Here is a 14,601-nt window from a genome sequence, read left to right on the forward strand (position 1 = left end):
ACGTTGGATGCATGGGGATGGCACATGTCACAATACCCACACAGTCATGGACATCATGCACAATACACAGTCTAATCCAACACAAACAGCTTGCATCTTGCTACTCGACACATAGACATATAGCCACTATCACGGAAAACCATGCCAGACATGCCGGATGCACCGTGGCAACACACCAGCATTGACTGAGAATAGGCACCTTGGAGGCATAGGGACACCTTTATTATTCATGTATTCGGGAATGCAGAGGCAACTCGGAGTACACATAAACAGGTCATGTTGAGTAACATGTGGGTCCAACACTGGAACCCCCCTTCTGCAGCACAAATGCGTGATAGCCATGGAACTGGCACACAAGTGTCGGCTAACAGCTAAACACCCCCTGCTGCTCACGGAGAGGCTGCCATACACCATTGATCCTCTGATGTGGAAGTCCCACACCATGTCAAGCCAATGCAAACCGTATGTGTCCGAGGGCAGTGTTACACACATTGATGCCATCATCACAATCCACTATCCCATCACAGATGACTGTCAACAAGTCTGACCATCTATTCAGGTGTACCCAGCTACATGTCATGTGTCCCATGGTGATGCGACATGTCTGCAGAGGAACCAAACATCGACAGGGGCAGTGTGCATACATCGTAAACAACTGCCACACCCAATACACCCCTGATGCATCCCTTACCCTAAGGAGACTTCCAAACTTGTCCGTACGTGTAACGCTGAGTCAGCACACGATGACGTGTCCATGAGGAATAGCAGTGCCACAACAATACAACCAGCAGACGGCATGCGCAAGTACCTGGGGATGAGAGAAACACAAGAAGTCAGCCACAAAAAGCCCAGCCACTTGCATGTGCATGTACTCGACACATGTAAGGATGACAACATGCTAGGTCACAATTATGACTGGGGAAATACACTCATCACTGGCACCATCACTCCAGTGACACATCCACACACACCTCTGACTCACGTGGCATACATGCAGATGGACACACACATCGCAACACATGCCACACGGGGACCAATGCGTGCACACACAGACACTGGTACTCACCACTAAGCAAATAAGTCGCGTATGAGCCGACTCCGGATGTCCTCTTGCGGAACCACATCCTCCACATCACTAGCCCCATTGCCAAGCACCTTCGTCCTCCACGGGTGGATGGTCCTGATCATCTTGATCCAGGATGAGTGGCACAGCTTTCTCAACTGCCATTTTGTGCAGCATGCAGCAGACCATGAAGATTTTGCAGACCTTCGCCGGGGCATATGGGAGGGCGCCGCCGGTCTTGTGGAGGCATCTGAATCGGCTCTTCAGGAGGCCAAATGTCCTCTCTATCACTCGCCTTGTCCAGCCATGGGCGGTGTTGTAGCGGAGCTGGGCCGGCGTGATGGGGTTGCGGAGAGGTGTGATCAGCTATGGCATGTTGGGATAGCCAGCGTCCCCTACATGGAAACCACATGGACATAAGTAGGACAGGAGAAGCCGTCGTGCTGGAAGTCTACGCAAAATACAGGACGGACAGAGTGTACCCACCAACAACACATGCTCCTTCGTTGCGCAGCTGCGTCATCATTTCAGGCACCCTGCTACGCCTCATGATGTAGGCATCGTGTGCTGATCCTGGAAAACGAGCACAGACATGTGAAATCACCATGTTGGACAAACTCACCACAAGGGCATTGATGGAGTGGTAGTGCTTGCGATTCCTGTACGCTACCTCCTGTGCCTGTGGTGGTACCAAAGCCACATGTGTCCCATCTATGGACCCAATGACATGGGGCATCCCTCCCAGGGCATAGAATCCACGCTTGACCCCAGTCAACAGTTCAGGAGTAGGGAAATGGATGAACTCATCCAGGTGAAGCAACATGGCCTCTAAGAAATCATGCAGCACACGGCTGAACATGCTCTGGGACATGCCACCAACATGAGCTATGGTATATTGAAAGGTACCCGTGGCAAGAAAATGTAGGGCTGCCATTACCTTCAGCTTGGGTGTCAGTGCCGTAGGATACCTGTGCAGCGGTTGCAGGTGTGGTGCCAGCCTTGCCGTCAACTCCTCAATCAACTATTGGGGGAAGCGGTAGCACCGTATACAGTCATTCTCCCGCATGTCAGCCAAGTCCGGAATTGGTCGGGGAAGAGGCGGCGCTCTGCAGTAATTTGGAAGTGACAAGGAAGAGTGAGTGCACTACAACAACAATTTATTTGTACTGAGCACATGTTAATCTGACAATACACATATGCTACATACGGAGTCAGGTATGTGCCACATGCCCTGGACACGTATGGCTGACAGGTGACGCTCCTACCAAGACCCAGCTACACACGGAGATTGTGAACCTCCACATGCCATGGCATGGGATTAGCTGTGTCCCAGTGTAAGTGAACAGCCAGACGCAACACAGGAGTGACATACATCAACACATCAGCAGAAGTAGGATGTCGATTTCAGAGACAGGTAGCGGAACACTAGAGCCACAGGTCACATGACATTACACTAGGACAGCCCACACACCTTGCCAATAAGGTGTACATGTAATGACTCACCACACATTCATTGAGAGGATGCAGACATGTCCTTGTTACGCTACTCCGTGTCCCATGCATACATACGCACCTCACATCCGATACCACATGTGGCCTGGTGTGCGTAACAGTGTGCCATGTCCATCTACACACAGACACATGTTGGTTGCTGCAACAGCTGATGCTTTTGAGGGAGCACCAACATCAAGCTAATGGGAACACCCCACACATACATGACATAGACACATCGTGCACCGTGGGTAGTCACATGTCTGGTGTGGTAACCCCTGTAGCGGGCATCAGGGGACACTTGCGTGTGTTGTTGACTGTGCCATGCCAGTGACGCTCATCCCAAGTGTGCAGTACGACATGCACACATGTCAAAGGAGTTAAGGGCATGCCTGGCACACATTGCACCGTCACACATAACATCTGTACACATCTCATCATACATCTGTTGCCTTCTCGACTCAGGAGTAATGTGCCACATCACAGCCTTTCACACCTGTGCCCCACACACGTAGTACTGCCCAGACAATGCCTTGATGTCCATCCATGGACAAGTATGTCAGCTCTATTCCTTCCTGTGTGCTGCCTGTCACCACTGTGATGTGTGAAAGGCACCGTACATTCGCTCAGAGGGCCTGTGTACGTTCCCTATCACTATGGGAGTGCTGCCGTATGCGTACCCATAGTGATAGTGAGAGTACACACGCGTGTACGGTCCGTATCACTATGGGTACGCATACGCGAGCACACCCATAGTGATACGGACCGTACACACACCTGTACGCTCACTATCACTATGGGTGTGCTCGCGTATGCGTACCCATAGTGATACGGACCGTACACACGCCTGTACGCTCACTATCACTATGGGTGTGCTCGCGTATGCGTACCCATAGTGATACGGACCGTACACATGCCTGTACGCTCACTATCACTATGGGTACGCATACGCGAGCACACCCATAGTGATAGTGAGCGTACAGGCGTGTGTACGGTCCGTATCACTATGGGTACGCATACGCGAGCACACCCATAGTGATAGTGAGCGTACAGGCGTGTGTACGGTCCGTTTCACTATGGGTACGTATACGCGAGCACACCCATAGTGATAGTGAGCGTACAGGCATGTGTACGGTCCGTATCACTATGGGTACGCATACACGAGCACACCCATAGTGATACGGACCGTACACACGCCTGTACGCTCACTATCACTATGGGTGTGCTCGCGTATGCGTACCCATAGTGATACGGACCGTACACACGCCTGTACGGGCCGTTGCTATGCATTTGGGGTGCCCTAGGGCCCCGGTACGCACCGTACCTGTGTGTGAAACTCCAAATTACATAGGGGACACATGAGGGACAAGTATAAAGGCCTACATGCATGCTGATTGTCATGGAGACCAAGTTTAAAGTTTGAATTTTTTCCGGAAGGTGCACAGCAGAAGTCAGTTTGAATGAATCTACTTTGTTGCAATGTGGTTCTGGAGTTGACATCATGCTCAAGAAAAAAAACAATAAAACCCACTGACTGTGCTAGGTTTGAAGGGATTGGAGGAAACATAGGATGCAAATGTGAGTGACCAATCACTCTGTACTCCTGTGCATGAAACAGGCAAGCAAGGCAGATATAAGGCAGCCAGGTCCCATGAGGGAGCACTTGCCTGCACATCTTTGGATTCTACGACCCAGCTGCTGCTCCTGATTCCCTGGAACCATGTCAAGGTCTGTGGAGAGGGCACAGCCTTTCACCCTGGAGGAGACCCTGGCATTGCTGGATGTGATCCTCCCACAGTACCCCCTGCTGTATGGGCGACCAGGGTATCAGGTGAGTGCAGAGTCTAATAGCACAGACTGTGTCCCTTTTTTGTGACTGTGACTTCTGGCATTGTGTCCAGGTGTGACACTCATGCTATGTACCGTAGGGGGGGTTACAGGGGGGGGAATGCCTGATGTCTCCCAGCCAGAGCATGCTGTGGTGCATGTCTGCCGTCCTCACTTGCATTGTGTTTACTGTGACAATCACTGCATGGTGCATGCCACATTCTGCCTGTCTTGACCTCCTGGGAATGTAGCCTCTACAGTCCTCATTTGATTATGTGGTCAGCCCAGTGTGACAGGTGACTGTACCCACAGATGTGTGTTAGTTCTATGTACCTGTGCTGAGAGTGTCCACATGATGTGTTCGTACCCTGGACATGGGTGTGTGTGTAAGTCCCCTGTCATGTGGGTGGGTGCATATGTGGAGTGTAGCACCCGGGCTGCATGAGGGATGGATATACCCTGCCCATCTGATGTGAGCAGGGAGCAGTGCTGTGTGTCTGACGTGCAGAGCCAGCCCCACACCTGTGAGCCCCCCCCGTCTAGTGGCACATGTGCAGAGTGAGGTTTGTCGCTGCATTTGGCAATGGCAGGTGAATGTCCTGTGCCTGTGTGTGTCTGTGTACTCTGCTGAGGTAGCGTCAGTGGCCTGTGGCATGTGACTGCTTAGAGGTGCTGCACATAATCCTGGTGTAGCTTGTGATGCACAGTGTGAGCCTGGATCATTGATTGTGTCGTTGCCCTCATTCCACCTGTGTACTTTCAATGGCACGTACTGCTTTTGCCCTTCCCCAGAGGATCATGTACCTATGACAAAGGTGCAATGCGTTGGATGCATACTATGCCTTGTTGTAAACAGCAAATTTGTTCTAATATGTGTCTCTGTGACATGTGCCAGGTGTATTGATGTAGTGTCACTTGTTCATCCTCACAGGTAGGCGCCTCTGCCAAGAAGCAGATCTGGATGAACGCCGTCAGTGCCGTGAGGAGGACGGAGGGTCGCAAGCGGCGCCTGACCCAGGTGAGAAAACGCTGGCAGGATATCCGGTGCTGGACGCGGAGGATCGCACAGGTCCTGCTGGGGGACTTACCTGAGACCCATAAGAACCGCGGGCGCTGCCGTCTGACCCACATCCACAAGCGTGTGCTGGCGGTGGTCTTTCCAGACTTGGACAGGCGCTTACAGGAGAAGCAGCAGCAGGAAGGGGGTAGGTGCATGTGTGTTTGTTGTGTGTCACCAGCATTTGTAAGTGCACAGTTGCATGGATACACTGCCAGGGTTTAAAGGTGCTGTGCAGATCCTGTTACCCACAGTATAGCGGTGCTCTCCTGCCTCCCTTCCCCTCCTTGCAATGTGTTCCCTGGTCTGTGTGTAGTCACTCCTTCACAAGGTTATCTAGGCTGGCAGTTTATCCACGTGAACAATGCCTGTAGCATCATGTGTGGGGGTGGTGTGTAACAGGTTTTGGGACCTTGCCTGTGCCCTGTCCAGTTCATAACTCGTGGGTTCCATGTCAGTTGGCACTGATGCTGAGTCCAGACATGGGAGTTAGTCTCTCAAGTGTCATGCCTTACAGCACGCATGTCCTATGTTGTGGCCTGTGACATGATGTGCATGAGTGTGCGATACGCATGGTGCAGGGATGGTGGCGTGTGTTGCAGTCATTCCCATTCAGGGCCATGGAGTTGTGTGGCCACTACTGTCCCCTGGGGCATATTTTCATAGGTGTCATGTGTGTCATCACAAAATGTGGACACTCTCAGTGTCCACAGCATAGGTTGTGCTCTGTGCCATTGTCCCCTGGCACCATGTATATTGACGTAAAATGTAGTACAAGTGTCCACTGTACAGCCTGACCTGATTTTCCTTGTTTATACTCACGGTGGCCAGTGCCTGTGTGTCTTGTTACAATCATCTGATGATGAACATTTGTACATGATTATTTGGACAGGCGCACCTTGGGTATTTGGTGTACAATCTTGCATTTATTCAGCCCATGTGTATTTCACCCAGACTAAGAGATGTAAGTGCTTCCTGTGTCTCAACTAATTGTCTCATGTAGGGGGTGGTTGGTGCGGGCAAAGCCTACATGTCAAAACCTGATATCTCCTTGCTAGGTCTGGCCAGTGTGTGATGTTTGTCTGGATATACACTCAAGGTGCAGTGAGCCAGTCATGGTGGGCATGTTTTCAGTATTACCTATGCAGCATGTGCCTCAAGTTCATGGATATGGTCCCTGCTCATCCCTATTTTCGGCGACGCTGTGTGGTGCAGATGCAGTGCTGGATTGTCCCCAGGGCCTGGCTCCTCTGTCAAAATCCATTTCATGTAATTTGCTATTGTGTCATGCTCTCCATAGTTTTTCAGTGGCATGGTGGGTCAACCAACTGTGTGTTGCATGCCCTACATATGTACCTTGTTTGTAGATGTTACTCATCTTTCTTTTCAGGCTATGCACTGTAACCTATGTAGATTGGACTCATGTGACATATGTATACAGGTGTATGATTAATTGCTGTCTCTTCACCTTGCCCACAGCATCGTCGGGGGACACGGAGGGAGGCATCAGCACAGACGGAGCGGAGGGACCAAGCACCAGTGCCAGCGGTGACATCGTGCCTGGCACATCGAGTGGAACTGAGGCGGAGGAGAGTGAGGCCGAGGACCTGTCCAGTGCCACCACAGATTATGAAGCTGACGGGTCCGAGGATGATCTCTCCGAGTGGGCGGAGGCTGCACCAGCAGCTGACAGCGGCACAACATCTCTCCCCGCCCCCTCCATTGCCATCAGCCGCCTCCCACTTGCTCGTGTCCCTTCCCAGCGTGCCCAGTCACCGCATGTCTCCTTCCTGCCAGGCACCGCACCCCATGCCCCTGTCTCCACTGCTGCCGCCAATGCCGAGTCTGTGGACATCCAGTGGCAGTTGCAGGTTGGTCAGGCTGCGATGCTTAATGTCCTCCATGGCCACAGCCAAGTGCTGACCAACATGGAGGCATACTTGGAGGGCATTTTCTCATCGCAGGCTGACCAACCCAACTTGCTGAGGTCCATTGACTCGACACTGACTGCAGCAGTGGGTCTCCTGCAGCGCTTCGTCCAACCCCCTACCCCTGACCCATCCACACTTCCCACTCCCATGCCTGTCCCACGTACACCCAGACGTCAGCATGCACCCACCACAACAGACACAGGCACCACACAAGCAGGGAAGGTCCAACGCACACCTTCTGGCACGCACACACAGGGTGAAGTAGGCACACCCACTGGGTCGGGGGGCAAACGTAAGACACGCAGCCAGAGTGGGAGTCCGCATTCCACCAAATCCACTCCCTCCAAATCCCCTTCTCTCAGCTCTCCTGGCCACATATCCGGCAAAGACTCCTTCATGGCCGCTCTGTCCCTGAGCCCCACAGTGACACCACCCCGCAAGCGGTCAAGGGAGTCCCCGGTCAGGGTGGTTGAGTCCCCCCCTGTCCATACCCTCCCCCAGTGGCGCTGCGACCCATCCCTCTGACCCCCCCCCTCCTTGGGGCCTGTGGTTCCTTCGGGTGCAGGGGAGTCGCTGGAGGACCTTGCTAAGGTGTGCAGCGCCATCCTGGCCTCCGCCTTTGGCCCTGCCCCACCCCCTGTGGTGGAGTCCTCCATCCCTGCACCCATGACGCCTACCCTTCGCCCTCATGTCCCTGCGGTGCCTGGTCCTTCCCCTCCACATGATGCCCTCCCCCCTCTGGAAGACGATGGAGTCTGACTGTGCAGGCAAGCTAGGGGACACGCGTCCCACTGTGTCCCCCACCTGGATTTGAACTTTTGATTGCCCTATGGGCATTGTACATTTTGAACTTTCAAGGGACAAACACATTTTTGGATGCTGAATAAAGCAATTTCTTTTTCCTTAGTACACTACTGTCTGTCTGGTATTGCTGTTGGTGGACCTGCCCCATTATTTTGGGTGGTGATAATGTGTTGGGTGTGTGGGAATTGTAGTCTTGTGCTGGTCATAGGGTGGATCCTGGTATCTGTGTGCCATCACAAGCTGTTGGCTACATAACTTTGTTCATGTAAGCAGTTACTGCATGGTGACATCGTCCCAAGGTGTGTTCCTTCCTCTGTGTAACCTGACATCTTCCCTGCAGGGTCTTTCCAATATGTGGTGCTGAGCTGTGTCTACATTGGCTGAGTGTGTGACGGTCTCGTTAGACTTGGGCCATGCATGCTGAGCGATGTCTCCACCTGCATCATTCGTGGCGTCCTTGGTGGTCACTGTACTTGTGTATGTAGACTGTTGTCATGACTTCATGTGGACATGTTTTCTTTTCGGTGTATACTCCCAGCCTCGCACACATGTGGTACATGTACTGCAGGATCTTTGTGCACCTGACTGACATTTGTGGGCATTGGATCTGTGGGTACTCCACCCTTTTCTTTGCAGGGGCACTGCTGTGAGTGTTAGGCACCCACCCCTCCTGTGTCTGGGCACTGCTGGGAGGCCTCTGCACACACCCCTCCTGTGTCTGGGCACTGCTGGGAGGACTCTGCACACACCCCTCCTGTGTCTGGGCACAGCTGGGAGTGTTAGGCACCCACCCCTCCTGTGTCTGGGCACTGCTGGGAGGACTCTGCACACACCCCTCCTGTGTCTGGGCACTGCTGGGAGTGATAGGCACCCACCCCTCCTGTGTCTGGGCACTGCTGGGAGGACTCTGCACACACCCCTCCTGTGTCTGGGCACTGCTGGGAGTGTTAGGCACCCACCCCTCCTATGTCTGGGCACTGCTGGGAGGACTCTGCACACACCCCTCCTGTGTCTGGGCACTGCTGGGAGGACTCTGCACCCACCCCTCCTATGTCTGGGCACTGCTGGGAGGACTCTGCACCCACCCCTCCTGTGTCTGGGCACTGCTGGGAGTGATAGGCACCCACCCCTCCTGTGTCTGGGCACTGCTGGGAGGACTCTGCACACACCCCTCCTGTGTCTGGGCACTGCTGGGAGTGTTAGGCACCCACCCCTCCTGTGTCTTGGCACTGCTGGGAGGACTCTGCACACACCCCTCCTGTGTCTGGGAACTGCTGGGAGGACTCTGCACACACCCCTCCTGTGTCTGGGCACTGCTGGGAGTGTTAGACACCCACCCCTCCTGTGTCTGGGCACTGCTGGGAGGACTCTGCACACACCCCTCCTGTGTCTGGGCACTGTTGGGAGGACTCTGCACCCACCCCTCCTATGTCTGGGCACTGCTGGGAGGACTCTGCACCCACCCCTCCTGTGTCTGGGCACTGCTGGGAGTGATAGGCACCCACCCCTCCTGTGTCTGGGCACTGCTGGGAGGACTCTGCACACACCCCTACACGGGTGTGGGTTCGCTCCATGCATACGCGGGTGGGGGTACGGGTCGTACATACACGGTTGGGGTGGGGTAGGCTCCATGCATACGGGGTGGGGGTAGGCTCCATACATATGCGGGTGAGGGTACGGGTCGTACATACACTGTTGGGGTGGGGGTACGCTCCATACATACGCGGGTGAGGGTACGGGTCGTACATACACGGTTGGGGTGGGGGTATGGGTCGTACATACACGGTTGGGGTGGGGGTACGCTCCATACGTACGCAGGTGAGGGTACGGGTTGTACATACACTGTTGGGGTGGGGGTACGCTCCATACATACGCGGGTGAGGGTACGGGTCGTACATACACTGTTGGGGTGGGGGTACGCTCCATACATACGCGGGTGAGGGTATGGGTCGTACATACACGGTTGGGGTGGGGGTACGCTCCATGCATACGGGGTGGGGGTACGGGTCGTACATACACTGTTGGGGTGGGGGTACGCTCCATACATACGCGGGTGAGGATACGGGTCGTACATACACGGTTGGGGTGGGGGTACGCTCCATGCATACGGGGTGGGGGTACGGGTCATACATACACGGTTGGGGTGGGGGTACGCTCCATACATACGCAGGTGAGGGTACGGGTCGTACATACACGGTTGGGGTGGGGGTACGCTCCATGCATACGGGGTGGGGGTACGGGTCGTACATACACTGTTGGGGTGGGGGTACGCTCCATGCATACGGGGTGGGGGTACGGGTCGTACATACACTGTTGGGGTGGGGGTACGCTCCATACATACGCGGGTGAGGGTACGGGTCGTACATACACGGTTGGGGTGGGGGTACGCTCCATGCATACAGGGTGGGGGTACGGGTCGTACATACACTGTTGGCATGGGGGGTACGCTTCATGCATACGGGGGTGGGGGTACGGTCCGTACGTACACTGTAGGCATGGGCGGTACGCTCCATGCATACGGGGGTGGGGGTACGGTCCGTACGTACACTGTTGGGATGGGGGGTACGCTCCATGCATACGGGGGTGGGGATACGGTCCGTACATATCTGTACCCACGCTGTGGAATGCTTGTGCGGGCCGTACCCAGGCCTTTGCCACGTGGGTACAGCCGTCCCGCCATTGTTGGGGTGACGTAGGTGTGGGCGTGGTACGACTCGTACCCACGCTCTTAAGGCGTGGGTACGGGACGTACCTGTATTGTTGTGTTGCCGGTTCGCGTCGTCAACCACTTCCGTTGTGGCGGACGCTGGCTTCGCTGGACACGCCCCCACCCCCTCGTAGTGACCAGGGCCTGGGGGTCAGGTATGTCCAGGGCATGTGTGCTGTGTGACTTTGGTGGGTGTTTTGTGGCCTGCCCCTGCTCCTGCCCCCCCCTTTCCCCCCTCCCTTTGTTGTTCTGACCTTCTGCGGCGTCTGCGTCGTAACCTGTAGAGGAGGTCGACTGCTATGAGGGCCGGGATGACACGTAGGTTCGGGTCCATGTCTGTCCGTCGTGTACAGGTACTCCTTGTTCGCGTCGTCCTGATTTCCCGACAGTTTTTGGCTGCCGGAAAATATTCTCCGTGCGGGATGACGTCGGTGCGAATCGTACTTCCTGGTTCGTGAATGGCAGGCTGCGTGCGTCCCGACGTCACGTAGGCGCTTTCCCGGATCACATTTGTATGTTTATTTTCGTCGGTCGGGGTTTTGTACGATTCGTACGGAAATTGTATTTCCGTGCGAATCGTACTTCCATGTTTGTATATTGTTACGACCGGGTACGCGTCGGATGGAGAATATGCTCCGTCCGACGGTTCGTACCCGGTTTTTACAGGATCGTAATCGGCACCTTTGTCTCACTTCACCTGTGTCTATCTAAAGTGCTTAAAATCCACAGTGGGCATTGTTGTAAGGGTTAGAAACTGTTGTAATTTGATTTCTCATCTTCTTTCTTTCATTGACATCCCTCCCACTGTTCAGCCTGGTTGAGTGTAGAATTTGTGATGATGTCATGAATGCATGGGTTGCTTGGAGATCTGGTGTGTGTCAGTTGAAGATTGCAGGCTGAGCAGCAGGGAGGCTGCTCCTGGTGGGGCTACATTATACCAACTTACCATATTATCTACCGTTCTACATCTTGTGTAACTGGAACTTAATAAAGCATCATCTTTGGAACCTTCTACTTGGCTACTTGTTGACTTTTTCACTTCAACATTTACAGTGCCAGAAAATACTCAAAGGATGAGAAGGGTTCTTTTACATATTACAGGCATTTCACTACATAAAAAGCTACAGCAGACCTTATATTCTTTTCAAACTGTCATCCTGTTCCCATTTACATTTTTCCTTTTTTCCTAAAAAAACGTTGAATGCTTGGTTTTTACCCAGCTTAATCATTTTCTTTTCCAACACAACAAACCCCGATACCCTTCAATATTGCTTCAGTGTATTAGCCTCTCTTCCTGAAAGAGCCTGCTCTCATGTCTCTAACTTCATCTCTGTTACACACCACAGAAGTGTCTCTTCTAGCTTCATCCTTCTCAACTCAAAGTTTTTCTTCCTTTGACCACTCTAATCACACAATGATGCTTTGCTCGCTGTTCCTCAGGGGCGATGAGTGCGCACAAAGATGCATTCATAACTAAGAACAAACTGTCAATAATCCAGCTGAATTGGTGGTGGAAGCTGTTATTTTTGTTTTTATTAGTAAGACACGTAGGCAAGCTTCTCTGTCTTTTATGTCGAATGTGGTGAGTATTAATTTACACAATACATGGTTAATACAAGGTTAGAAGTTAAGAGGATTGCTTCTGAGCAAGTCTCTTTTCTACAAGTCCTTGCTCCACCAATCCCCACTCTGATGGCGTTTTTGAGCCATGATAAAATCACCCATCCTAACCAGATGCCAATTTTAGCACATCTCAATTCCCTTTCCACTCTTTTCATCCCTGTCCTCATCTTTGGTTCTCAAATCTTTCATTCTTTTATATATTTCTTTGTTCATTTCTTCTAGCTGAATCTCTTCAAGTTTTCTTTTCCTTCCCTTTCCATTTATCTTATATTTCCTTCCTTTTCTGCAACATTTGCACCATATCATTATTGTTACAACTATTATTGTTATACCAACTAATGGAAACACTATTTGACCTATAATGCCTTTCCCAAGATTAGTAGACCAAGTCCCTATTGAAGAAATAGTTTTTATTAGCCTTTCCCAAACACTGTCAACCTCCAGTGGTTTCAATTCTTCTTAAAGTTTTGTAATATTCATAATATATCCTCTAATTTCTGTGCTTGTATCTGGTATGTAAGTGCAACAATGTTGCACTTTCAACATTTTACAGACTCCGCCTTCTTTTGCTAATAATATATCAAGCGCAAGTCAATTTTGTAAAACCATAGACCTAATTGCAACTATTTCTGTATTAATAATCAAGAAACCTCCAGCAGTATCAGTCGATCAACTACTGTTTACAATTGACAGATTCTATGCAAATTCAGAATTACTCCCACTGAAGGTATCAATGCACCAAATATGTCACCTATTATTTCAGAAAAACTAGCTCTCTTTCTTCGTGTTAGTTCATTAGTGTTTTCATTGCTTCCAGTGATTCTTTTTACATGATATATCTTCGGATATACTATTCCGAAGTAGCAACTCCCGTACCACCGTGCAGGCAGCTTATAATAAGCATTATTCCCACACACGTAGTAAACACTAGTAAATACTGGATCTGTTCGCCCTTTTAGTCCCCAACCTCCCAGAATTAGGAAGTAATGTTCACACTCACTGGAACCAATAAATACATTGTTATAATCTGTCTTTAATCTATGGAGGCCGGTTTTCCCTGTCTTTACACAGTCTAGGGACATCGCAGCATGAGCTTTGCCAGCTGTATAAATTCCCTCTTTCTCAGCCCATGATGATATATGGGTTTTCTGTTCTGTAGCTTTTCTTTGAAAATCCTGTCTCCTTTCTTCTACTAAATTCAAAAACACTTTCTCTTCTTCACGTAATGAGCATGTTAGGTTATTCTTGTGTGCCATTTCAGGCTATTCTTGTGTGCCTTTGCTATATCTATTTACTTCATAGTTAAGAAAAATTCACCCATAAACTGTGCATCTGGACTACTGGATTCCTATTCCTTCGAATAGGAATTTTTGGAAATACTACATCTAAGTTTGAATAATACTATTGAAGTTTTCCTGTTCTATAGAATAAACTTGTCAGTATGCTACATGAAATACCGTGGTGTCGATTCCGATCCTGGAAAAACCAGGTACGAATCGTCGGACGGAGCGTTTTCTCCATCCGACCCGTACCCGGGAAAAACACCATACCAACCCGCAAGTACGATTCGTACAGAAACACCATTTCCGTACGAATCGTACAAAACACCGACCGGCAAAAAATAACATACAAATCGGATCCGGGACACCGCGGACGTGACGTCCGGACGGAGTCAGGCAGCGTTTCACGAACCAGCAAGTACGATTCATGCCCACGTCACTCCTCACGGATAGTATTTTACGGCAGCCAAAAACTGCCGGGAAATCAGGACGATGCGCAGAAGGAGCACCTGTACGCGTCGGACAGCCATGGACCCCAACCTACATGTCATCCCGGCCCTCATAGCAGTCCACCTGGTGTACAGGAACCGACGCAGACGCCGCAGAAGGTCAGAACAACACCCAGGGGCAAAGGGGGGGGGGGCAGGGGCAGGAAACATAACCCCCAACCAAGTCAAAATTCATACATGCCCTGTACATACCTGACCCCCAGGGCATGGTCACTTCGGGGGGCGGGGGCGTCTCCACCAAGGCCTGCGTCCGCCACAACGGAAGTCGACATGGATGCGAACCGGCAACATAAAAATTGTGGTACGCAC

Source organism: Triturus cristatus, chromosome 5_1 (genome assembly GCF_964204655.1).
Source record: "Triturus cristatus chromosome 5_1, aTriCri1.1, whole genome shotgun sequence".
NCBI classification, from domain to species: Eukaryota; Metazoa; Chordata; class Amphibia; order Caudata; family Salamandridae; genus Triturus; species Triturus cristatus.